This window comes from Thunnus maccoyii, chromosome 7 (genome assembly GCF_910596095.1).
Source record: "Thunnus maccoyii chromosome 7, fThuMac1.1, whole genome shotgun sequence".
In the NCBI taxonomy this organism is placed as follows: domain Eukaryota; kingdom Metazoa; phylum Chordata; class Actinopteri; order Scombriformes; family Scombridae; genus Thunnus; species Thunnus maccoyii.
The window spans coordinates 23,894,698-23,899,502 of record NC_056539.1 but is presented as its reverse complement, the minus strand read 5'-3'; the positions used below and the strand labels follow the sequence as shown (position 1 = coordinate 23,899,502).

The window sequence follows — 4,805 nt, the reverse complement described above, 5'->3', positions numbered from 1 at the left end:
GTAAGTAACTGTCTCCACGGCTACAGTCACTATGGCGCGACGGGGTCTCGAGGCAACTGTTGCTACCCTCGAATGTCTACGTCACGGTCCGCACTGTGCAAGGGAGGGGCCAAAGCGACAAGAGTCCCGCCCAGTTAGATTAAGATGTGAGTTTTAATTGAACCACTAGGAGGCGGTCTTGATTAGGGAAGTGATGGAAGAGAATAATTCACATATACAGATACTTTATTTTTATCTTTTGAGATATATATATATATATATATATATATATATATATATATATATATATATATATTAGCTAGACTCTTTTAAAACAGGCTTTAAAACCTTTCTATTCATCTTAACTCTTGTTATTCTCTTTATGTTGTGCGTTATATGTTTTTAACGCTGTAGCATGTATCACTTTGAGATCCACTGCCAATGAAAAGTCCAGTACAAATTAAATGTTATTATTATTCTTATTTTAAAAAATATGTGTCGTAGCCTATGTGCAAGTTCTTTTTTCTTTTGACTTTTTAAAAGTCAACACACTCTTAAAATCAACACATCAACAACAACAACAACAACAACAAAAGTGACAGGGTGATGACATTAGCCTACATAGAAATTTTACATATAAAGCATGTTAGGTAACTTATAAGTATGAAAAATAAGTTATAAGATATAGATATAATAATAGTAATAAGAATAAAGACATATAAAAATACTGATATGAGTAAGAGTTGCACAAAGGTGATATTAAATAGAGAAAAAAGGCAGGAAAAAATAAATAAATTAGTCCAAAAATGATTTGATAGTGTTTAATTGTAGAGAGGCTTTTTTGTTGTTGTGTAATTTCAACACATTTAATAATAAAATAAATAGATTTGTATAAAGGAAGAGAAATTGGGAGCTGTCACATCAAATTGACATTTATGTATATAGATTTTTCCTTAATAAAATTGTGATTTTCATTGAGTTTTAGAGGTAAATAAATAAATAAACAACATCCTTGCAGTTTAATGTTAGAGTATCTTTTGACTGTGCAGTAAAAAAAAGAAAATGAAACCATGACAAAAATTAGACCCTGAAGTATATAATAACGTGTGAGCTAAAGAGGTACAGTAGTGCAACCATTAAAGTGATGTCAGAACTTATTAAAATATTATTGACTGAAACTACTTCAAGCACAGCTTCACCTCCCCTTTTTCCTCCCAGATATTTCTTTATTTCTGCTGAATTTAGACGCCTCCCTGCTTTATCCTTCTTTTTACTTATCTGTGTGATTTTCAGTTCCAGGTACTGTTTCCTCCTCTTATTCTTATACATTTACATATTATTTATGTGTTATTGTGTTTATGTTTATGATTGTTTTCAATTTGAAAAGCTTTTTTTCTTTTTTCTTTTTTTACTTCCGTTCCTTCTTGCCAGACTGCAACCCGCCTTGTCTTCTTGCATTTCATATTTTTCAGCACATGGTGGCAGCATATGTCTATATTGTGTCACAAGGTGGTCACAGTTTGTCAGTTGAAGAGATTACTTTATCAGGTCTTCTTGATAAACGCAAGACAAGTGGTTTACTTTAGCTTAATGGCAAGACAAGCGTGAAACCTGGGGTGACTTACATCCTATAATTTTAAAAACGTACATATTGTGGGTATTTTATAGGTTTATTCAAGTATTTTAAGCTAAATATATTTCAATATGGCAATCTCATGGAAAATGCTACTGAGCTGCATTCTAGAAATTACTTTCGGAGCCATAATGTAGACTAAAAGTCAGGATCTGCTGTTTTTAGTTTGATAAATTAGTTGTTGTTTTTTAAAAAATCTATGTCTTGTGAGTAGCCAACTTGGGGGTGCAACATAAAATTGCTGGAGTACCCCTTTAAATGTACAGAAAATATATAAATGAACAATTAATTGAATGAATGAAATATGAAAAATAAACTCAGGTAGAGTTATTGTCAAATTTTAATGCAAGTTTGTTGAGCCCTTGAAGAAAGTTAACTTCTTTGTCATAGAGAGTTTTTTCTTTGTCAGTCCCCGCCATGCCAGTGCTCAGTGTTATGCAGGGTAAATGATAAGTGACTGCGCTGTCCAGAGCTGAAAAACAGACAGTTGGCTCTTAAACAGGTGTCACAGAGTCATTCAGCCCAGCTCACAGTGAGTTTGAGTGTCTGCCAGTGAAAGGAGCACTCACAAGTCCACAGACGTCCACTGTCAGAAATAAGTGAAGGAGTGGCTGGCGGTAAGTCATGGCACCTTTTCACTGATTACCGGCTTATGTTGCTTATTTAGACAAATGTTATCACTTATCAGACTTTCTAAACATCAGTCGAGCGTCTAACATAATGAGTTAATCAGTTGAGGTGTTGTTTGTTGATGTGTTAAGTTGAATTAAGCTAATATTTGTTCTTGTTAAAGCTAAATTAAAGTTAAACCACACTGCGATCATGATTGAAGGACACTCCTGCTCAGCACTTTTCATCAACTTCACGGTTAACGACGGTAGATTATTACCAAATTTTAACGTTTGGGATTTACAAGAAGAAACCACGGTTTCCCTCATTTTTTTAATACAACTACTGGTGTTTCGGTTTAACGTGTGACCGTGTTAACCGGTGACTCAGCCGAATGGTTGGCGCTGTTGCGTCCTCGTAAAAAAAGCCTTATCAATAAATGTAGTTACTTACGTTTCTTACAGCGTTGCAAACAAACCGTAGCCCAAAGTTTTCTATACCGTTATCCTCAACCAGAAAGTGCCTCATATTCAACCAATTCCCCTGTATAAAAGTGTCAAATTCGTCATAAGACGCTAGCTGCTCTGCTAATCTTTTTTTTATTATTATTATTTATTTATTTTTTACCGCACTTAAAAGTAACTTTAAGAAAGATGAATGCTTCTTGTTGGCGACCAAAAGGACCAGACGAATATATGTTGAACATTCAATTTAAGAACTTTGTTCAACAGCTGCCATTACTGCGAATAACCGCTGGTAACCGCCATACAACCATGGTGACCACGGACGCATTGGGCCGGAAGTCACCAATTAACACGGTCACTCGTTAAACCGAAACACCGGCAATGCTAACAGCAGGAATAACGTTAGCTTGCATCTGCCGCCAGCAGCGGTAACTTGCTCTCCCCAAAGTTTATCTTTCATTGGTCTTCCTGGTTAGTTTGAATCTTATTGCTGAGGTTTTCTATGCATAATCTAAACTAAATAGGTATCTATTACAATATCTCGACGTATGCTGCCAAAGGCTTCTGGGAAATGTAGTTCTTGAATGCTAACCTCTGAGGACTGAACAGTCAGGAACATTTCACAGGGAGATGTATTTTGAAAATGTTGAGTAGCTATGAACAGGTGTTGGAAGAAATAAAAAAATATATGATTTATCATATTTTATTATATGACAGTATATTTTACAATATAATAATATGTATATTTAAATTCTTATAGGAACAAAAACATTGAATTTCTTTTAGTAAGCAACATTTATAGTTCTATATCTAAAAATATGTGTTAAACTTATTGGAACTTTATTGGCCGAGTATGTTGACACAAAGAAGGAGTTCCTGTTCTCATTATCGTTCAAACCTCCCAAACACAGTTCAGAGAACAAACACAGGAAGATACAAATACAGAAGACCAGCTAAATAAAGCAGCAAGCAAGCAAAAAAAAAAAAACAGTTGTAAGGGACAAAATCTTTACTGGTAAGATTGCTGTGTGTTGATTTATTGATAATTCAACCGCCTAACATTCTGTTAGGCCAATAATTATTGTTAGCTACCCACATTTGTTGAAATATTTATTAACATGTCTTTAAAGTGTTAAATTTCATTTGATAACATGCAGGATAACCAAACTGCCTCAGATCCAGTGTCAGCCTGTCACCTGGCAGTTGCAGCTTTGACAAGTTGTTGGTGACGGTTAAATGTTAACTGAATCATTTTTATTATTATTATTATTGTTACCATCTTAATTTTTATATTTTTTTATTTTTATTTATTGGTGCATTTTGTGTTTTTTTTTCTCCAGAGGTTAAACTTGCAAGGCTGTATAGCATATTTGCTGATCTTTGTGTATGATAATAACTACATATATTTGTAATATATATATAAATTTAACATTTGCATAGAGATGGGTCTGATTGCAGTCGCGGCGGGGTATTCCTGTCATGTGTGACAAAAGAATAATTTTTAAGATGACAATAATTGTCAAGTTTTGAAAATTAAAAAATATTTATATGAATGATTTATCTTTTGCACAGAAATACATCTGCAAAAAAGTTGTTTCATGAACGAATGGAGGGGTTGCGGCTAGTTCAGACATGTCTGTAGTAACAGCAGGACAGAGAGGAGTGAATGCTGCACAAGACTTTAAACAGCACACATTACAAAAAGAAAGTTGAAAAATTACTTAAACTAAAACGTTTAAAGCTGCAGTGCAGGACTTATGTCACCCCCTTCTGGCAATGAGAGTAACAGGCGCTTCCGTCATAGCCACCGCTGTAGCCGACTCCGTCGCTACTCTTGTGTCTGTAAAATGGTGGATAAATTGTTTTGAGCATCACACAACCTCCGCGAAATGACTGACTTGACTATCAGAATTTGATCCATTTGGTCCGATAACATTTGGAAAGTCTAGAAGAGCCGCACAATTAAATTAGTTCAAGTTAGCAGAGGCCTAACGGGAAGTTTGCCACTTGGCTGGCGGAAGTCTGTAGTGCATGTGCAGTATGCATTCATCTGGCCAACGTGGGAATGTCTCCACCGACACTCTGTATACTGTGAAATACAGAGAGATTTATCTAGCGGT

At 35.0% G+C, this 4,805-nt stretch overlaps 1 protein-coding gene across 2 annotated transcripts in view; it reads left to right on the top strand.

Moving 5' to 3' along the window:
- The window catches only part of acsbg2 (acyl-CoA synthetase bubblegum family member 2), a 28,400-nt gene that overhangs the window by 82 nt on the left and 23,513 nt on the right, over nt 1-4,805 (top strand). The window contains exon 1 of one of the 2 annotated variants that reach the window (XM_042417633.1): nt 1,796-2,229. The exons of the other annotated variant lie outside the window; for it this stretch is intronic. The gene's annotated coding sequence lies outside the window, so the exon portion shown is untranslated. Of the gene's footprint in view, nt 1-1,795; nt 2,230-4,805 lie in introns of those variants that run through there. 2 annotated transcript variants of the gene reach the window in all.